Source organism: Sylvia atricapilla, chromosome 2 (genome assembly GCF_009819655.1).
Source record: "Sylvia atricapilla isolate bSylAtr1 chromosome 2, bSylAtr1.pri, whole genome shotgun sequence".
NCBI classification, from domain to species: Eukaryota; Metazoa; Chordata; class Aves; order Passeriformes; family Sylviidae; genus Sylvia; species Sylvia atricapilla.
In genome coordinates, this window is record NC_089141.1 from 20,320,477 (window position 1) to 20,342,937 (window position 22,461).

A 22,461-nucleotide genomic window follows, 5' to 3' on the forward strand; every position below is an offset into this window, starting at 1 on the left:
TAAAGCATGTGTCTTTCTGGGTATGGAGTCTCAAAACAAACTGTGATATAGTGAAAATGATACCTGACTGTAGAGCCAAGTGCAGATTCTTGCCTTCCACAATCTTTGTGTTATTGTACAATGGTACATATGGATGTAACTTTGCTTCACTTGCAGTGATTGTGTACAAGGAAAATTACTTAGTTACATAAAAATGTAGTCAGTGCCGTAATATATTTTGATAAATTATTAATCTTAATGAGCTAGATCTTCAGATGAATCAAGTAAATATTTGTCTCAGAAAAGCATGAGGACAAGGTGGCGTGAGCTAACATTTTATCCAGCTGTCACATCACAAAAAAAAAAAAAAAAAAAAAAAAAAGGATCGAAAGGTCATATTAAAAGGAGTTTAGGGTTTGTACTACCTATGGCACAGATATATCTCCCTTGCACACTGCTACAGTGGCCAGGGATTTAGATGTGCTCTCCCCTCTTGGGCTTCTAAATAGCAAGAGAAACAAAGGACATAAAGTTGGGTGTTTCATGTCAGTGCTTATGAACTTGCTGTCACAGATGACAGGTGCTTGGTAAGTACAAAATACTGTGAAAATACACACCAAATGAATACACCTACATTCCTGCTTGCAAGAAATGAGGAGAAGGACAATGAAAATGCTATTTAATTTATATAAACAGGAAGGAAAAATAAAGGCACATACAAATTTTTACTATGTTTCTATAGTTGATTATAAAGGAAAAGCAGTGAGCTGTGTCTGGTTTGATGTTTTTTTAATAAAGACTTAATTGCTGAGAAACAGTGCTACGCTGTGCCTCGGAGCAATTCTTCTGGTCAGTTTTCTGCCTGCTTTGCACCACAGGCACTGTGACAAAGCTGGGACCAAAGATCTGTCCCTTTTCTCTCCATTCTGTCTTCCAGCTAAGGAGCTCACACACCACAGTGGACTTGAGGGCTCATTTCTCACTATCTCCACCACCACACTTCAGTCCTACCCTTTGGATAGTTATTGCTTTTGTTATTGGCAAGATAATTAAAGGGAAGGCCACTCGATATACCAGCTGCTGCTTTGCAAAACTTTTTGCTCTGTTAATGGAGATTCTTTTTCCCCAGTATCTGAATGACTGACGTGGATTTATCCCCTCTTCTCTGAGGCTTCACATCATGGTAGCAGCAGGAGAGTCTAATGCTGTGGTCCAGTGGTCACAAGCAGTGTTCCTGTCATGCAATCCTCTCTTCCCTGCATATGTACTCCTGCTTGGCCTCTGTCATCAGCCTGCCTAATTATCACATTCCCTTCTCCATCAATCATTTCTAGTTCCTGGTTTCCTGCTACCCTTTGCAGGAAACGCCTGTGATTAAACACAGGACTTAATAAGTATGTGGTGATGTGGCAATGCATCACCTAACAGTATGGGGATACAGCATAAGAAAAAGGAAGGGAAGGTGCTGAACTGAACTGCAGAAAAGGTTGATACAATATCTGTGCACATTTGTCTGTGCTCATGCTTGGCTCCTCTGTCATGCTCTCCTGCTCTGCTTCCCACCAGGTGGGAGAATCTGCAAGGGTGAAAAAGAATCTCAGTGAGGAGACTCCACAGAGATTTTGCTATGTCAATTGCGAAACCTACCCAGTTGTCACCAGCTTTTTGCTTGCAGCTTTGATTGCAATTCCTGATTTGTTCCTAAACCTGGGGGCAGATGTGAGTAAGACAGTAATAATATCTTTACTCCTCTTCCCTCTGGAAGAAGGAAAATGGTCACGAACTTGCAGCTCCAACTTGACAAGGCCAGGAGTTATGTGGGGCTCCTTGTTGAAGAAAAACTGTCTTGCTCTGTGGCTGCTTCTGGTCTCCCACTGTCAGAACATGTCCTAAGCCCAGAAACATCTCTGCAGGTTGACACTGGTTAGAATCATATGATTGTTCAGGCTAGAAGAGACTTTTGGGACCATCAAGACCAATCAGACCATTAACCTCACACTACCCTAAGCACCACATCTACACATATTTTAAATACTTCTAGGGATGGAGACTCAAACACTTCCCTGGCAAGCCTGTTCTAATACTTGACAACCCCTTTGGTGAAGAGATTTTTCCCAATATCCAGTGTAAAACTCCTCTGATGCAACTTGAGGCCATTTCCTCTTGTCTTACTGCTGGTCACTTGGGAGAAGAGTTTGACCCCCACCTGGCAACAAGCTCCCTTCAGGTAGTTGTGGAGAGTGATAAGGTCTCTTTTCTCCAGGCTAAACAGCCCCAGATGCCTTAGCTGTTCCTCACAGTACTTGTGCTGCAGACTCTTCACCAGTTCTACCATCCTTCTCTGGACACACTCCAGCACTTCAATGTCTTTCTTGTAGTGAGGAGCCCTAAACTGAACACAGGATTTGAGCTGCAGTCTTACCAGGAGGTTACCTGGGTTCAGGAGATCAATTCCTTCCCTGGTCCTGCTGGCCACACCATTATTGACACAGGCCAGGATGCCGTTGGTTTCCTTGGCCACCTGGGCATACACTGGTTCGTGTTCAGCCCCTGTCAACCAACAACCCTGGATCCTTTTCCACCTGGCAGCTTTCCTGCCACTCTGCCCCAAGCCATAGTTCCCAAACTATTGCTTCTACTGCACAGTGTCTGCCTGGGACATGCTAGGAATGAGAAGTGAAACTGCCACTGCAGTAGAAGTGTAGATCATGAAACTTGGTCTTGAATGAAGTTTCATGCAGAAAAAAAACAACTTTGTTTCAAGATATTAAAGAAGCCATTCACACGAACACATGGAGCCATAGGGAAATATTTGCTTGTTCAGGTTTCCTACTTGAAGCCAAAACTCCCCCAAGGTTCAAGCGGTTTTGAAGATAGGATGTGCGATATAACTAGAAGTTTGTACTTTCTAAACAGCAGTTTTCCTTATAAATTGTCCTAGGTGGCATTCAAGTACATGGCAGTGCCACACATGCACCACGCTGTGGCTATGAGCACAAACAATGTCTGCAGGCTCACAAACACAGTAAATCTCCCCAGTCAAACCTAGACTCCCCTGGAGTCTTCTTCTGTCTTGAATTTCAACAGAGCTAGAATTTTGCCCATGCATCTACTTTCGTTAGATAATCTTTTTTTAATCCTCCACACTGTTTCTTAGACAACAGGCATCCCATAATATCTATCTGACCAGCACCTTCTTCCCATTTAGAACCCTCTCCATCTTCTGCAAGAAATCACTTGAGTTACTGCTTTTTCACTATATGATTATTTTCAGTATTTGTAGTGCCTCTCCTACTCTCTCTGGATATGCTATATCAGCCTAAACCATGTCCCTGTGTTTGTTGCAATTCCTCTCCTAGATTGTGTCCCAATGATTCCCTTTCCCCTCCATGCCTCCTGCAGTGAGATTTCAGGTTTGTGAGGGGAACCAGCAGGACTGAGCCTAGCAGAAAGCCCTAGCACACATTTGCTTCTCATAGGCGAGTGCCTCCCATCCCCTGATGTGCATGGAGATGACCACACATGCCCACAGAAGCATCCCATGGAGGTGCCCATTCAACCCTTTGCATTCTTTCCAGAAAATCTGTCTGGATCACAGCCCTGCAGTGGGCACCAAGAAAAGCTGTCCTGAAAAGCTGGCCTTTAGAGCCGTGGACTGATGACGTTGTCAGCACATAGTGTTCATTCCCAAGTCATGAAGTTTATTCTGGGACCACTTGAGAGCTTCAAAGCTCTTCCCTTGCCAGGAAAATATCTGTGCTGTTGAGCTCTCCTTCAGATTCTCTCCACATGCCATAAAGGAAATATTCAGAAACCTAATCTGTGAGGGATCGGGCTGCAAGTTCTCCTTGTCTCCATCAGCTTCATGGGGCATGAAATCTGAGGGTGCAGTGGGAATCAGGCAGCCTTTCTCATGCACACCAGCTGTGTCATATGCCCCCAGCAGGGAGTCAAGTGCTCTTGTCCCCCTATTGCCGCAGACTCCACCCTTCCTGGTACTCTGCTCACTTAGAAGGACCCTATTGCCTGTAGCTAGAACTGCTGCTAGGTAAGCAAATAGGAATGACGTGTTCTTCCCTTGGGAAAAGAGTAAAAGGTGAAGGATGGTCTTGTGACTGAGACACTGAGCTGTGACTCAGAGAAATAAAAATTTCTGTCCCAATCTCTGTTGCTCAGTTCCTGAGTGACCTTGACGAGTCACAGCTCCTGTTTCAGTTCCTGGTTTTGATCTGGGGAAGATAATGGTTTCTCGTTCCTTTTGTCTAACTGTGTCAGTGTTCAACTTTTTGTGCCATGGACTTCCCTCAACAGTATGTTTGTGTGTCATCCAGCACAGTAAGCCCTTAACTCTGGATGAGCCTTTAGGTGCTGTTATGATACCTCTAAGCAGAGCAGGAGTGGAGCCTGTGGAGTGGAGTGTGCCTGAGCAATGCACTGATTATTCTGACAGCCTCTTGCTGGTCCTGTTCTGTTGGTGCATTTGACTCAGCAAAGGCTGGCACTGTCTCTTGAGTGTGAACTCTCTGCTCCGGGCTACAAATAAACTACCACAGCCTCAAATGGATGAACACCAGGTGCTAAACATTCACTGTCAGATGCTGCATTGTAAGTGAAGGCAAAGAGTTGACCTACTTTGTGTACCTCATCCAGGATGTCGAGATGTGCTCTCAGTTCTGCTGACACAGACCAGAGGAGAAGAGCCAAATCAAGCTATATAATCCTGACATAAGAGAGCTTAAGTGCCATCATTTGGAAGGCCACAGAAGTGCCAAATGCCCAACAGCATTTGGAAAGGACATAATGGCAGCAAAGCAAAGTCTGTTTTGGAAATTATATACAAAATTCCTATAATTGTATAGGGGGGTGTCTAAAAAAAAAAAGGGAAGCCACTTCTACAAGACAGACAGCACTCAGAAATCAGGTGGGAGATGAAGGGAGAATATGTGTCCATGAAAAAGAGGTGTTTCCTCAGTAGGGCACACCTGTTAGTAGGCTGTTCTTGGGCCATATGATGCCAAGATAATCAGTTATTGAGGAGGACTTGATGTCACCAGAAATCAACAGAAGGGAAGAGCCCTGTATGAAGGGGAATCAGAAAAAAGCAGTTTAAAGGTGTGACCCTGTAAAATCCTGCTTCAGGATCTAAACCTGGGTCAATTCTTCTATACCCAGAGCAGAATAAAGCCTGTGGGATGGGACAAGGTGAAGTGTGAGGGCAAAACTGGAGGGAGGACAACAGAGAAAGATTTTGCAAAGAAAATGATTGGAGAAAAAAAAGGAGTAGGGATGAGAAGATTTGAGAGTGGAGTGAAGAAATGAAGTTAGGGGAAGGAAAAGACAAAAAATTGAGAAGAGGTGAAAAGACAGATATTTTTGGCCTGTGGAGATGCAGTTGTTGAGCCAGGTGTACCTTGAAGCACATCTTGAAACATGTATCTGTGTCTCACCTGGTAGGACTTGGAGAGGAAAATCTTACACATTCCTCTTACCTTTTGATCTGTGTTGGGAGAAGAATGTTACTAAGGCTCAATTCCCTTCTTTAGGATCCCTGAATACTGGAGCAAAGTAAAACCAAACTGTTTTCCCAAACACGCTTATAAAGAGTTACATTTTTTCAATGCTTTGAATTCTTTAAACTCCTTTCTCTGATTTGAATAATCCCTACAAAGCTATGTGATTTCAGGTATATCTTGCTGCCAGCAAAGGCAGATTTAAGGAATGAGGCAGCTTTACAGAGATATCCTAAGCCCAGAAGGGCAAGGTCTTCTTTCATCAGGAAATAGCTTTACAGGCTCTTCCTGGTTTTTTTTATTGGCCATTTTGAAACTTGGTACTGGTTTAGATCTAACATGAAGCTTCAGTCTTGGCTTCAGTCTTTCACTCAAGCCAGCCATTCACTGATTCTTCCTACTCAGAATAATCTATCTGTGTGTGTGAGAGGTTCCTCAAGACTATAGCAATTACCATCAGATGTCCTTACTTTATCAGAAGTTTCTCAGTAGTCAGAGGTTCCATGTCAGAGTTATGGGCTTCACCAAAGCTCAGCTTTCTTTTTATTTAGTTAGCGTAACATTCCCTGACAGTTGCTGAGAAGAGCTTTAAAACATGAAAGTTAGAAGTTTAAAGGCCAGAAAAAAAATTAAATCATTTTGAAAGAATAGTTTTAAGTGAATGCCATCATTACTAGTTGCCTAATTTGTGATTTTTAAACAGGTTGTGTTTTTCAACGATTCTGAAAAGGGAAAATGTGATGGTGGCCAGTATATTTGTGTAGTAAATTTTCTGCAGCATTTTAAGATAACTAAGGCAAATGTGTGCTACAAACTGTTAGGTTACTTTCTTTCTTTTTTTCCAAAAAGCTGTTTAGTTTGAAATAGAGTTGCCAAAACAAGAGAAAAACTTTGCAAAAGTAATTCACTAATGGAAGCGATGCTGTGGGCTTCTTGGAATTAGGAAATCTCCATAGATAAAAACTATTCCATTGTCTGAATGGCACTGCACATGTGCTCTGGCACTTCCATCAGCACAACTCCTACTTTTTAAAAGTCTTAAAATGTGGTGTGCTATGACAACATGCCAGAAATTGTACTGCCCAGACCCAGGAGTTACCTCTGACTCCTACAGAGTCCCCTGGTGCACAATGATATTGCTCCACATATCCAAGTGTTTTACTTGGCCTTCCAGACAAACAACAGTGTCCAACCCCAATTAATCTTTGACTGCAGCTTCAAAACCAATCGGACCTTAAAACACTCCCTGACTAAATTAGCAACCTCTATCTACTGTTGCTTTTACCATAATTCATAAATAACCCTTAACGGCTTTCACTTTGAAAGCACCCTACTGGCTATTAGAGGCCACACCACACATTATGGAAATACAATTGCAGAACAACAGCCACGCACATGGCTTGGGTCCTGGCTCTGTCTGCCATGTCTAACAAATCCAGTCTGAAAACCTAGAGAGCATCTAGGGAGTCTCACAGTGTCTGTCCCCTCCCAGCTCCCAGGAGCAGCCAGCAGGTCTATCCTCACCTGCCTGCAACCTGCCAGCAGCCCAATCTCCTGCTGATGCTGCAGTGTTCAGCCCTGGGACAAGACCAAAGTGCTGCTGGCAGTGGAGGCATGGAGCTGGGACATGGATGTGCCAGGACACTTGGCCCAGAGGAGCCTTTCTTAGTTTTGCTAACACGGTGAGGAAACCTCAGCCGCCCTTGATGCAAGGGCAAGTTGACTGCTATGTTATTATTGATCCTTCATGTAGGACCCCCTTCCACTTCCATCTGGTTCTGGATAGAAACATATCAGCCTCTGAACACAAGGTTGATGAAACCTGTTGATTTCTGCTTCCTGGCAACATGAAGTGTATGGTAATGTAATCAATAGGAGGGACTGCCCAGAATAGCAGGGGTGCAAAAACAGTATGTCCTCTGCATGTGTGTGTTTTCCCTGTCTCCCCTTCCAGTTTCACAATATAGTCAAGGCAGAGTTTCTCTTGTTTCCCTGCTTGTGCACAAGTCACTGCAGATGGTCAGGCACCATGTCAAATACTCCACTTTCTACCAGGAACCCAGATCCTGGCTCCTGTGCACTCTGCAAAACTAGAAATCAAATAACACTGAGCAACAGTAATAGATATTGTTGCTCAGCTAGAAGGCTAGACTCACTTTCAATAAAGAAATGAAAAATTATTGAAATTAAAAAAAAAGCATTGATCTTAAAAGCCCATGGGATACTATTCCTCAGGTTATCTGGCACCACAGTCATTCTCCATCACGACAGCATCCAGACAAGTTGTAATCACTGCCAAGTGGTCACACTGGTGGCTTTTTTCCACACGCCCCAGGTTGCAGCACAATAATAACATTATGCATTTCATATGGTCTTCAACCTTAGAAACACCAGCAGAAAACAAAATGGTGTTGAAGAGGCTCTACCAGTGAGACAAAGCTGATTTGTGGCCTTAAGGGGGGTATGAGTACCGATTTAAATGGTCATTTTGGTGTGTGCTTAGCTCAAGTTACAGCCATACAGCCATATTTCCATATTGGTGCTTATCTAGGCCCATTTTCTGGCATTTCTGGTGTTTTTCTGGCTTGTCTTGGTGCACTTGAGAACTGGCAGCACAGAGAGCACAAGGGTGACCTGAAAAAAAGAGGGAGGAGTGCAGTTATCCAAACCTAGAGAGAAGGACACAGAAGCAACCCTTGGCAGGAGTACAGAAATCTCAGTGAAGTGATAGAAGGGGTAATGAGATCAGCAGACCTATGGTGTAGGGCCAAAGCTCTTGGAACCCAGGATTTGTGATGTCCCACCAGTTATGAGAAGGGTGGACTTTTTTCCTTATTTCTTTTTTCCTGAATAGGTGGTTTATTATGACAAGACTCCCTTGGCAGTGGATTTGCATGAATAATGTGGCTGTACTTTACTCAAGTAAATCATATTTTGTTCTCAAACATTTCCAAATGGTGCTTGTGCAATTCTGAAGTCTTGAAATCCTACCTGCGTGGCAAAAGTTTGGCTGCAGTACTCAAAAGGAAGTGATGCATCCTGTAGGACAGGAAACCTTCTCCAGGACTGCAAGAATGTGGAGCTTCCAGGGCTGTCCAGGAGAAATTTCACTCACTGTGTATCTGAAGGTGCCTCTTGGTTGACAGCAGATGTTGGATACCGTGTGACACCACAACAGACCAAATTGCTTCAGGAAATTGAAAACTGCCAAGCAGATGCTGCTAGGACATTCATGGTGGGAGGAAGTACTAGGAATTTTTATTTAGGTACAGCATTTTTAATAGTGACACTCTATAAAAGGCGTTTTTAAAGAGCTCCTCTGTCATTGCTTTTACAGAGCATCAGAAAGCATCTTCAGAGGTATAGGGCTGCAAGATACCATGTGAGAGCATTGGATCAACACCTGAGCAGGGCTCTCTTTAAGGTCTCCTGTCCAAATACTGACAAGTGCAACTCAAAAAGAACGAACAAGCAGGAACACAGAAAAGTGGAATAAATAAGTATTATTTTGAGTCAATGAGAGAATAACTAAAAGAAACATGCTGAGCTATTTATTTCTAAAAACTTAGTCAGAGAAACCAGTTACCAGGCAGCAAGCACCTCATAAGATGAGCATCTCTGGAAAGGGAAATGCTATGTGAAAGTGGTTTGTAACTAATTAAACTGGAATTTTTTTTTTTCAATATGATGTTCTATCATTGCTAACAGGAAAAACAGAGAGGATGCTGTGGTAACTCAAAGCTTCTGATGTGACTAAAGTACTTAAAGTGGCTCATATGGATTCCAGACCACCCACCTACCCACCCCAGCCCTTAGACAAGTCAAAACAAAGCATTACATTTTTGAAGAGTTGCAGCTATGGCAAAAAACATAGGCCTCTAAAAAGCTTGTTATTAGACACTGCCAAGACAGTTTTTTGATAATAATTTATGTTAATTTGGCAATATAAATAAAATACCAGTATTTTTTATTATGGTACATGATGGGAGGTGGAGGCTCTTTGGCAGGTATTCATCTTTAGGGATCATCTCTCAGGCACAGGAAATGAAGAGGGCAGGACATGGTGGCATCTTCCCATAGCTGCAAGTTCCCACAAATTCATCTCTGTGAGAGAGATTCTCCTCCCTACAGTGTGGTAAAATGAGAAGAGTCCCCTAGAAATTACTGGCATAGGGCCAGCATGAGATCATCACTGACATGTGAGGTCATGGGCAGCTGAGACATCCTCCTCCCAGACAGCTGAGTTTCTACAGGAGAACAAAAAAGTCTGTGGTGTGTGGCCAGGACTACTGCTACTGCACATTCCAGATGGTCCAGTGTGAAATTTTCTAACCCAAATGATCCAAGAGCCTAATTGCCATTTACGTATAAAATTAGACTCCTAAGAAGTTTATGCTATGCCTGCAATTAGTTCTACAGCTGTTAGGTTTCTAGTTTTGAAAGCAGTGCCTTTATTACATCCCCAAAGATGGAGCTTTCCCCAAATGTGGCTTGTTGGCTGAAACCAAGGCGCCCAGTGGAGGGTCAGTCAGTGCTGTCCTAAGAGCCTGATACAGTGCCCTGTGAAACATCTTAGCAGAGCATTTCTGGAGGCTGCTGTGACACTCAACCAATCTTGTATCAAATTCTCATGGCTCTATTTTCAACAGCAGCTCTTTCATTGTAGCAGGGGGCACCTGTGATTTTCTGACTCTGAAGACCTTGAGGTCCCAGTGCATGTCTGTGCTCACACTTCTATTGGGACACATCATACTTTAACTTCTGTACTGAGGATTCCTCTTTCTTTACCCAGAAACTTCCGAATAGGATGAGCGCTATGACACCGTCTACATCATGCTGAGTTTGTTTGGATTTTTTTGGTCCAGGTCTGACAAAACCAGATAAGGAGATTGAGCATGTCAAGGAGAAGCTGATAAGAGGGATTCATTTCACATAGAAAGAGAAACAATAGAAATGTTAGTTTAATACCAGGAATCAAGAAAGGGTGTGGTTTTTGTTGGTTTTTTTGGTTGTTTTGTTTTGTTGGGGGGGGGGGTTGGGTCGGGGGTTTTTGTTTGTTTTGTTTTGTTTTTGTTTTCTGGGTTTGGGTTTTTTTTTTCTAGATCTTTCCTGTAATCATCTGAGGTGATACACAAAGGTGTTTTCCTGCCTTTGGCTCGTTGAATTGTTCAGCTCACATTATCCTGGTCCTTGCTGTCATCTTGTAGCAAATTAAGTAGGAAGGTTTATAAGGTAAGTCTCAGCTGAAATGTGAAGGAGCATGGCAAAAAGCGTTGCTCCTCTGGCTGCTGTGTGGCGAGGTGGCTGTGAGTCATGCATCATCTCCAAGGTTCTGAAGAGCTGGCAGGAGCAGAGGCTTCTGGGCTCATCCCAAGTCATTGACTGCCCACCTGCTTTCAGCATTTGTCCCTGCCAAGGTCCTAGCTGAGACTGTGGAAAGGATTCCTCAGTAGATGGAGGCAGGAGATGTGCCATTTCTATGGCTAGGGTAGGAGGATCAGAGCTTTTTGGGAGTGGTTTTGAGCTATTGGGACTGGACCCATTGTTCCAAAATCATGGATAGCAATGCAAATTAGAGTAATTCTCTCCCTGCTGAGAGGATGTTTTAGCATCTTCCACAAGCAGTCTGATCTTTCAAGCCTGATATGATGTGTTCCAGCTTCTCATGACAGAGAAGACACAAGCCTGTAAGAGGGACGTGGAGAGGCAGAGTTTTGGACCTTTTTTGCTAAGAAGTGTCATTAGGAGTGGAGCCTTTTATTTCTGCCATTCAACTTGCACATGAGAAACCAGAGATGGATATTAAGACATGGATTATTGTTACAGTTCTGTCTGCTTTATCTCAGCTGGGGTCAGGATGAAAGACACAGGAAACATTTGGTCCTGGTTGTTCATTAAATCATATCTATTTACAGTCTCACGAGGTGTGAGGTCCAACTTGCAAGTTAGAGAAATGAGACAAAATTGAATGCTTCTAGCTCTTACCAAGGCTATTTAAGAGATAATTACCCAATACCAAGGTGACACCTATATTATTTATATTTTTGACCCAATAATGATAACCCGAGGCCTGCAATGCAGATCTTTTTCACCCAGTTAGAGAAATCCACCCAAATCCATGAAGAAGGAAAAAGAAAGTGAAAAAGAAGACCCCAGACAACACCCTGAATCCTCCATCTTGACCCACTCACACTACTGTATACCAAAACCCCAAATCCAAATTTTTCACCCTGTGAGATCACACAGCACCACTCAAACTACACACCCACAACCCCTGTGCCATCACACAATCTCAGAAACCTGTTCCAAGGCCTCAAGTCAAATGCGGTGCCTGCCTGATGGTCAGCACCCCTCAGCTCAGAAAGCCTGAAATCTTCACCTCCAGGGTTCCATAAGATTATGACCCAGGAACATAAGACCAAGCAGAGCAAACTCCTCTGTGAAAGAAGAGAGGGACAAAATAGCTGGAGCAAGTACAGCTCAAGGCCAGCTATGTGGAAGAGAAGCAAAAGGGGTGTAGTCTTTGAAGGCCAGCAGCTCCTGAGCGTAACTTCTTCCTGCTTTTCTGAAGTGGGACTTGTAGGAAAGGATCCTGCATTTTGTGACAATATTTCATGGCGACGAGTTTTGGGAAGCTCTCCAAATCTGTGACAAGCCAAATCGCAAGAACTCTGATGGATGAATCTCCAAGTGTTGGAATTATGCGGTTTGTCTACACAGAGAAATTGCAGAGGCTTTAAATATCCTGGAGTTAAAGCTCTGTGATCTCTACTGTGAATGAAGATTATATTTGTATAAAGGTGTATGATGTCAGTACAACCATTTCAGTATGTGGGGGGAAAAAAGAGAGAGAACACACTTCCAACTGAAATAGTTCTGCCTGTAGAAGAAAAAATGGCTTAGAAATACTTAAGCAGAATATGTTTTTCATACCAGCTAGCTCCAAAGGCTGCATTATAGTCATTAGGAGGTGAAATTTATATCCTAAACTAAGACTAGATTTGAGACTGTGATAAACGGGTTTTGTCCTTTCTACTGGCTTCTGCCACACCTGCTAGCTCCAAGGGGCTGGAGAAAACTGGCCTGAAGGAGGGGTCATTTTCTTTTTTTTGTTATAACTCCTCAGCAGACATGGCTGTGGAATTCTTTATTGGAAACAGTATATATCAGGTCTTTGGTAATTCACATGGGAGTGCATTTCAGGTTAAAAGTTACTTAGATAAGCTTAGCATTTTTGCTCAAGACCCCTGGCTTCCCAAGAAAACATGAATGATTCTGGATTTTCTGAGATCTTCTGAGAAACAAACTTTTGTGGGACTAGATGAGCTGACTATATAGAGGTGTATACTACCTGTCTGTACATATGTATCTGGACTTGGGCTTGAGCTGCACCTCAGTGGAGTGTAAATTGGTAGTGGAGTAGGAGTACCAGCATATTCCTAGATTAGCCTGAATTGGTTTCATTTGCCTAATTTCAAACAGAATTCAGAAAACACTTTTCTAGGCAGCAGTGAAAGCAAGGAACCTCCTCATTGGCACCTGCACTCTCATCTAGGAGTGCAGGGGAGGATATCGTCTACAAATAGATGTCACAGAGATGGTTGCCCTGGCAAAACAATAGTGTCCCAAAATAGTGTCCAGCAGAGGAGGGGGAAAGAATCAGGTGACTAGATCGGGTAGAGGTCTCCAAATAGTTAATTCAGCTGATGCAAGGGCTGGTATTCTGAACGGGAAGCTTTGACTGCCTGACTGCCAGTTTCCCTGTCTGGTGAACAAAGAAATTCAGTGTTGTTTCACCATGATGTCTCCTCACCTTTTGTAAGACCTACAGTTACATGATCTCACTAAATAGTCACTAAACTTTGCCTCTGTTAAACCTATAATACTTTAGCAAATTTGCAAACAGTTTACAGTAATGCTACTAAATTCATCCAAATCTCTTTTCTAGCCCATGTAATTTAAAATAATGATATATGTTAGTCTGAATGTGGACAATTGTACATTATTCTGGTTTTATGTAGAATAGCAAAGACCCATGTAGTTCAGTAACCCAAACACAGGAAAAGGAATATAGCTTAATTCTCCCACAGCAAATTGCTGTGTTTGACTCTAGCAGTCTGGCCTGTAATGAGACCAGACCTGCTTCAGGGCTTATATATTTCTGAATGACAGACAAAAGCTAAAGGTTGAGAGCAGCTTTCTTGCTTGCACTAGGAAAATTGAAGTCCACAATGTAAGCAGCTTATCATCTGAAATATTTATGCATTCATGCCTATAAAAGCACCTATCTTCTCAACAAAGCTACAATGAAGCAAAATGCACTTTCTGCTGCTTAGGGCATCTTAATTGATTATTGGGAATTTTAAATTATTTCCTACTTTAATTCCCTTTACTGCATCTTTTGTCTTTGGAGAGCAGGTCAGCCTCCTTGGAGGGTGCCCAAAATCCCACTGAATGCAATGCTTACAAACAAGGTCCATTGTAGAAAATTACTTCCAGTGTCAAATATTTTGCATTAAAATTGTCCACCTAGTGAACCCTTCTTTCCCAAGTTTATTTTGATATTTGATGACTTTAGGACAATAAAAATAGCAGAAGTGCACAGATCAAAATCCTACTTCGTTTCACAGGCTACTCTGTGTCAGAGTGGATATTTGATAACTGGACCCTATGGATGGAAAGGGAAGGAGGGTACAATAATTTAAGCATTAGTCGAGGTTTCAAGTTCAAGCTGTCAAGTGATGTCAGTCTCTCCATTATCCATCTATGAAACACTTTTAACTGCTGTAGCCTTTTTCTGTAAGAAGTCTTATGAAATTGAATGCATCAGCACCAAGAAAATACCTGGGTATCACACAGCTGTGTCAACCAGTAATGCAAGCAATGTATTGAACAGCAAATCAAAGAAAACATTTTCCCATTTGCCATATTAAACTATGGGTCTTAGAATTGGTGAAGTAGTGTGATTTTCCTCTTCCATTGGTTTCCAGCATTTTAGCATTTTTTTTAGCCTTCTGTAGTCCTTTCAGGTTCCCTTCCGAGCTAGAAGATAACTCAGGTGTGCCTTCTGTACTTTGCACACCAGATATACAACAAGATATGTTGAAGAGGTGGTGAGAAACACCACCATGAGGGAACAGGAAGTTTCCCCTGATGTCTCTGTCTACCCAGTCTGCTGGAGAAAACCCAGAGCACTGGCATTGTAGATATGTTTCTCACTTGAGCTATTAGGAACTTGATGAAATTGCAGATACTCTCATCTCCTCTTCCCTGAAGCCTCTCTCTATCCTTGGCTGAAATTGCAACAAATGTTTCTTTGCTTGGAGGGAAAATAAAAAAGGAAGGAAAATATTGGGAGAATGAAATCATCTTTAAAATGTAGTTGGAGCTGGTGCAGTAAATTCAGCTGCTCAGTTGCTGCTTTGCAGTTGTTGTTTCTGCCATCACCCAATAATGTAGTTGAAAGGCTAACTACTGAAGTCATTGAAGGTCTTTTGATTTATTCTTTCCTCTGTTTTATATCCAGTACATATTTTCGTAGGTTGGGCTGTCATTACAGTGAAGGTGAAATTTTTGTCCTTTTTTCTAGAGACTAACTGTATAAGAAAATACAACCCCCCCAAATATTTATAGTATCAATTGCAGTGTATCTGAGTATACCCAGGGTCTAAAAATACCGATTTTAATTAGCGACCTCTTCGGGGTGAGGTGAGAGCTCCATTTTTAGTTACAAGATATTGGTGGAGGTGGAACTCCAGGACAGTTTCAGGGCAATAAGTAGCATGGATTTTGGTAGCACATTTCATAGCCCAGCAGAGGAGTGGGAAGGCATATGACTGTGCTGTTCAACCTCACAGCATGCTTGCACTGTAACTACAATATGACAGAGACATCTTTAAAAACCATACTGTTCTATATTGAAGATCCCAGTGATGGCTAAGTGATTAAAACACAGAGGAGTAAGAACTGCTAGACTGCTAGAACTGTAAGACTGCTAGAACTGCCTACAGCTGTGAGGAAGCAATTATGTTCTAAATACCTAAAGGCAGATATATTTGATGGAAGGAACTGGAATTGGGCATGTAAAGAATAACTAAAACTATAACTATCAGAGATACAAATCAAGGTTTTCAAACAGTTATATTAGAGAATTCTCCTTTCAGTTCTGCTTTTGTGTTGCCATTGGCCTCTGTGTGTGTATTCCTAAAGTGAAAGGCAAAATGAAACTACTCTGTCAAATTATTTGCCAAAAGTGTAGTCTGTCACATTCTGCTGTCTGACTAGCCTTGTTAGGCAGGGTTAATATTGCTTTGAAAACGGAATTTAAGGTTATATGATTCACAAAACCTCAATCTTAAATATGATATTAGGGAAATGGGAGGGCAGGGGGGAGCTTTTATCTTACACAATGCTATAAAATAGTAATTGTAATTGAACAGCAGTTATGTCTTGTTAGTTCTAGTGTTCTGAAATAGTAATGATAGAAGACCATTTCCTTGCTTGTATCTAGGCACATGCAGATGTTACTGCAGGATAGCTTGGGAAGAAGCTACCATTTGCTGCCAGGAGTACCAGCCTGTGTGCTTGCTCTGACCTTACAGTAAGTTTCAGTCATCTTGTTCCCTTTTCACCAGATCTAAGTCCCTTCAAGCTTTCATTTGCTGCTGCATAAAAACATGTAAGTGAGAAAATAGATAATATAAACTTACTCCTGTGCTTGTGCAATAAAAAGCTCTGCAGTGACTTCAGAAAGGCAATATCTAGTTCTGAGAGCAAAGGGGATTAGACTGGGCTTCACAGGCTGTGGAATTTTCAACAGTGCCTAAAGGAGAGGGGTCAGTACCCACTAGTCCATGGAGCCCCCTTATACCCTTGTGAAAGTACCGTGTGCTGTGCTTATCTCTGCATTCCTAGTTACTAGCTCCAAATAGTTTAAGAACAGTCAAGTTATTCCTCCATGCTATGATTAGTGTCATACCCTGTTCATGTGCTATCATCTGGGACGTCTGTGTCATTTTGGGACACAAATAGCTATCAGCAGTAGGTTAGGATAGATGAAGGGCTTGAGCAAACTCTACTGAAGCCAGTGTGAGTTTTTCCCATGACTCTGATTTATAGCTAGGTAGAGACATTTTTTTGGCATGAAATGTATGCATACTTCTTAGTCAGTCCCCCTGTAGGAGAGTAGGGAAATAAAATGCTGAAGGAGAGCTTAAGAGAAACTTGTTCAGCTGTGATCAGTGGTGCACTTAAGACTGCTCTCAGGCGTACAAGCTGGTCTTTTCCAATTCCACCAACTCTATTCACAATGTGTTTACATCAAGGGACACGGAACGTTAGGTGGTTTGTCCTTTTAGATGCTCTTTCCCCTCCAGCTGTAGTCAAATACAACAAATTGTCACACAGCTTCTGAATTTATGCTGCTGTATAACTGCATCTATAAGGACCAAAAGCCCAGTCTGAAATGAGCCTTGTTTCTCAATGGCAGGAGCAGTGACAGCAGGTTCTTGCTAAGAATACCTCTGGAAGAGAGAGGAAGAGCAAGTATGCCTGTATGTATCACTTTGCACACTGACACTCATCCCAAGAAGGCAACTGAGGCAATGAGCCAGGTTGAAAGTGGCAGCTATTCGACAGCCCTTTTGTTTAATTCTATGAAGATTTAACAGACCTGTGTGTTTGTCACGAGATTCATTCTGCTTAAAGAAATCCTCTTATTTTTCTGCTGTCAGTCAGTTTGCTGCCCCAGAGGTAAACATTCACCTCCACCCTGTGTCTATGTTTTCAGCCAGTGGGAATTCACACCACATAATCGGCACACCTTTATTACTGGGAAGTTGCACTACCTGTGTGCAGGTGTTCCTGCTGCTGACTTGAAAATCTGGCTGTGTAGTGCCAGAAACATTTATGAATCTGGGATTTTCGTCCTGGGTCTGGGGCTGAAGCCTGGTCATTTGATTGTAGTTAATGGAGACCTCACAAAAGATACACCAGCAGGACTGGTACAAATACTACTCTCAAAAGAGTTAGGTCGCTCAGGTGACCAGAAGGAGCTGCTCAGGTGCATTTATTGTAGGTTAGAAAATGCTCTTGAAGGTGAAGTGTTCTAAGTAGTCACAGAATAGGTGGAGCAGTGATAAAGATTTGTAACAAGGTCTTCAAGCTCTGACCATAATTAGGCTATGTGTCATGGTGTTTGTCCTTGAATTCATACCTACATGTTGTAATGATGTGGTTTTGTGTGGATAACTCTCCACTAGGAGCTGGAGAAGGACGTTTATTTTTGCTGCACAGACATCTAATTAAATTATTGAAAATAAAATTAGTCTTGGCCACAGTACTTTGGGCTGATTTTTTAGTTATGTAAGAGCATGGTAGATGCCGCTCGTATATATTGAAGAGCTGGGAAGAGGGATGGGTATGAGATGGTAATGTATGCAGTGAATTAGCTTGTTTGGGCTTGATAAATCCAAAAAGATTGAGAAGCTTCACAAGGATATAGCCAAATCTAGGGATGGGCAGCAGGCTGTGCAAGTATGTGGGTATATTAGCGAATATTGGGGAGCTAGAGGCCCATAGGATCTATTAATACATCTCATGTGAGGTAGCTGCAGCCACAGAGCCAAGGCACTTACTACCGCTGACTATCTAATGGTGCTTCATTAGCACCATGCTTTTGAAATAGGTTCTATCTATTATGAATTACAGGACAAATTTATATAATTTCTCATATTTTGCCCAGATATGTTCTCACAGAAAAAATACCACGTACTGGATGATCTTCAGTGAACTAATCTGACACAGAAGTTTTTAAAAGATAAAAAGCTTTATAGTCCATTGCCCTTCTTCTGAATTGTTCTCATTATTAACTTCATCTTCTCATAATACCTCTTTTCAACAGGAAGCTATCAAGTGGATTCCAAGAAAGTGATCATCCTGACCCAGCTCATTCAGATTCATTTGCCTCATGATAAAAAATATTGACAGAAGACACCAGGTGTACAGAAGAAGATAAATAGTTCAGATGTCTATGTGGAACCACTGTAAGCAGATCTTTTCTCTCCAGTAATGTAATTTTATCTTGCTGTATCTAATTGCAGGTAGTTGCTGAATCTAATGATGAAATTGCTCTGTTTTCTGTCTTAACAATGTCTCTAAAGCCTGAAGCAATGAGAGAAAAATCAAGATTATTTAAATTTTTTTGGAGTGATTGATCCCACTGTGGCACAGAAGAATGTTTTTCTTGGGCTTTCATAGATTTCAGTTGTTTAAGACTATATTGTCTCCTTTTATGGATAAGTTCTAAAACCTCCTGTAAGGTGAGAAGATTCATTCATTGGTTTAGTAGTCAATCACCAACATCTGAGACAGAGACTGAATTAGCCATCTGTCCTCTTAGGTACATTACCCCCAAAAGCCATTTCTGACACTTCTAAAATATAAAATGGTGATTTTATAATTTGGTGATAATTTACTGATTTACCTGTGATTTGCATGAGAATTTCTGTTCACACAGCTGGTTGTTCTGATCTGTTAAAGAATACTGGTGGCCTCATATTCATTCTCAGTGTTCCACCTGGAATACAATTTGGGAGTCTCCTTGCCAGCCATAGACCTCTGATACTTGAGCAAGAGCCAGCTCAACATCCAACCACAGGTGTCTGTTCCATTCATACCTATCCCCATCTTTTAAATGATCCAGCAAGTTGGATCCTTGCACTAGAGGGCAGTCAGAGTCAGCTGCACCAGCTGGCAGGTGTGTCACACCAGCCCCAGGAAAGGTGGGATGAGCCTCAGGACCTGCCATTTAGTCCCTCAGCCCCCCAGTATTTGTCCTTTACCAGGGCCAGGGATGAGCAGCACAGGCACTGCCCCTTCTCCTCATGAACGAGAAACTGAAGTGCAGTGGCTGAAGGCTGTGATTCCAGCAGGACAGGCCTTGGACAGCTGCCACTGGTTTCAGTAAACGTTTAAGAGCTCACGATCGTCTGGAAAATCAGTGTGAATGGGTTTACATAGTCCCTTATACCATCACTGAAGCCATCAAAGCATTTCTGTTTCCTGCAAAGATTTGTGCTATTCACAAGTCCAATTGACCTGCTCCACCCTACCTCCACAAACAACTGCATTCACTTGCTTGGAAGGCCCTGCAACATCTTAAATACTGTTTGAATTGTAAGCAAGACAATAGGAGTATCCATTCCCTAACCTGCTTTCTCCCCAGGGCAGCTGAACATGCCTTGCTTCTGGCTGAAGGCTGCTCTGGGCGTGTGCCATGACAAAGACAAGGGATGCCTTGAGACAGAGTTCACCCAATATTTGGAAATGTAAGCCATCATGTGAGTGAGGAAGTGTGTGTGAAGCACAAAGCCAAAGTAAAACTGGAATTTGATGGCAATAGTTCTGGGATGCTGAGTATTTGATTTATCTAGGGAGAAAGGAATTTTTCTCCCTGGTAGCCGGCACTGAATCATTCATGGAATTCTGAATTTGCCTCTTGAGGAGGCGTTGCTTGATGCCTCAGACAAGATACTGAACTTGGTGGGTGCTAGTGTGACCTGGCTTAGCAGATCCTGTGCTATGTTGGAGGAAGAACTCTGGCAACCACCTGCTTGGATATTTCTGCCCTTGTGTGCAGCCAGGTTTACAGCACCACAAACGTGATGAAATTATATCTAAAAAGCAACTTCACAGAAATACCATGCTGTTAAGTGAATAGCAGCTCTTGTAAAGAGCAGTTGACTTTGCAGATTGGCCCCAAATGGATTTTGGCCAAGAACTTGTTTTTTTCCATCAGAAAGCTGAAAAAAAGGCAGAGGACTAGAGGATGTGTTATTATCTCTAGTTGAGAGCCATGCCACCAAGCCATCTTGGTCAATTCTCCTCCCTTGGCCCTCAGGTGCACTGCTTAAGACTGTGTGTAGCCCACTAGCTGCCAAGTCTGGCTTTTTACCACCTGAATCAGACAAGCTTTTCTTTGCTGCCTCTGTTCAGGGCTGTGTCACTTCCAAAGGCAAACACGGACACAAGCATTACCAAAAGCAAAGCCCCATGTGGAGGGCACAGTGTACATCTGGACCTGCTCCAAGCTGAGTAAGTCACCTTTCTTCCTTCACGTGCTTAAGCAGGAAACAGGAAATATCTTCATGGGATTTTTTTTTCAGATTCCTCCTTATTCTATTTATAAAGGACTGGCAATTTGTAAACATCCTCAAAGCACAAGGTGCACTCTGAGCTTTTGCTTTCTCAGGTTTCATGTCTGTTTACATTACAATAGATCTAAATAAATAAAGGGCAATAGTAGCATCTCCTTGTTTTGTTTTCTGCCTGGCATTTCCAGTCTTGTCTGGAACAGGTGAACCCAGGAAGGGATTCCCACTGTTGTCAAGGTCTCTAAATGAATATTCCACTGCCAGTCCTACATTTCTTTTGCTCTGCATGCCCTAAACTCCCACCTGTTTCACTGGGTGCTGACACTTTTTCCCAATGAAAGCATCAGATGCCCCAGCAGGGATCTAACTCCTGTGCTGAGGCTGTAGGAGATTCATGTTTCATTTCCCTGTGCTGTGTGTAATCCTTTTCTGCAGCATAAAGACATAGGGAGTGCAAAGCCCCTCCATTCTGATTTCAGAGTTTGTACAACACCTTTGTACTCTTCATTTCTGTAGCGGACAGCATGTGATGCAGGGCAGTGAGGAGAAGGAGAGCTAGGGCCTTGGGAAGCACTTGTTCTGATTACTGAGACTTAGTAGCTCTTGGGCATGACCAAAATAATTTTAAAATAAACCCAAAGCCAAATCCTTCTTTAAAACATCAAGGTCCATTCCTTTTTCTCCTTCCCCTTTCCCTTTCATCCTTTTTTTGTTTTTCACTTGTTTCCTTCTCCTTTTTATGTCTCCTCTCCTATGAGCACCAAAATTTATTTTAACCTTCTCTCTCAAATTTTCAGACATCCCTGCCCTCAAACAGGAGCTGATGCGTCAAAACCTCATGAGAGAGGTCTATTCTTACTGTGTTTCTGGCCTATTTTTGTTATGAGGATAGGTGGGTGCCCTCTGAAGCTCAGAATGGTATCTAGGGTTTCAGATGTTTCCCCTGACCACTATGACACTTATTTGTCCAGAGCACATAGTCTGTGTAAAGTACCTGTCTGCTAACAAGGAAAAAGGAAGTCACCACAGGGGTGAACTGAAGTCAGTGTGGAGAATGGAAGGGTAGGGAATGTCACTGAGCTTTCTCTTTTGCAGGGAAAACAGTGGGACTGCATATCATAAAATGACCACTTGAAAGACATTAAAGGACAAAGGGACTGAACTCAGTCACATTTCAGGTCAGCTGGGTGCCAGGTTTTTTCTTGTCCGAGGTATGTTAGATGTTTCAGGCATTTTTCTTCATGGCAGTGATAGTAGACAAGGATTATGAATAAGAGACTGGAAGATAGAGACATAAAGAGGACAACTGCTTCACAACATAAAGGTGGGGCTATTCCCAAGGAGAAAATGCTGGCCCATAAAGCTGGACCTAGACCACGTTTGGATGAGGCAGTAGGATACACAGCAGCATAATTCCATTAGCCCATTGCTTGCTCTGGTGCTGACAGAGTCCTTTGGTAGTTGTGCCTTTTCCTGTAGCTTTGTTGGCCTGTTCAAAAACAACCAGTTTGTGTCAGTGCAGGCTGAGGTTGAAGACGTGATTTGGGTTGTAAAAGAAATGGCAGACCAGAAACTCAACAACGCTCCTTGGCACTCCATGTCTCCTCTTTTTCCTGTGTTATCCAGTACTGCCTCCCCTTTGTCTGTCACTTTGCACCAAAAGTAGCATCATATCAGATTGGTCCCTGGCATATCATTGTGGGAGCACAGATATACTGGACTCTGTCAATGAAGTTTATATAACATGAAAAGTATCTTTTAAAAAACAATTAGACTGCTCTACAGTTCTCTAGAACCTTTCATTGACCTGCATTAAGCCT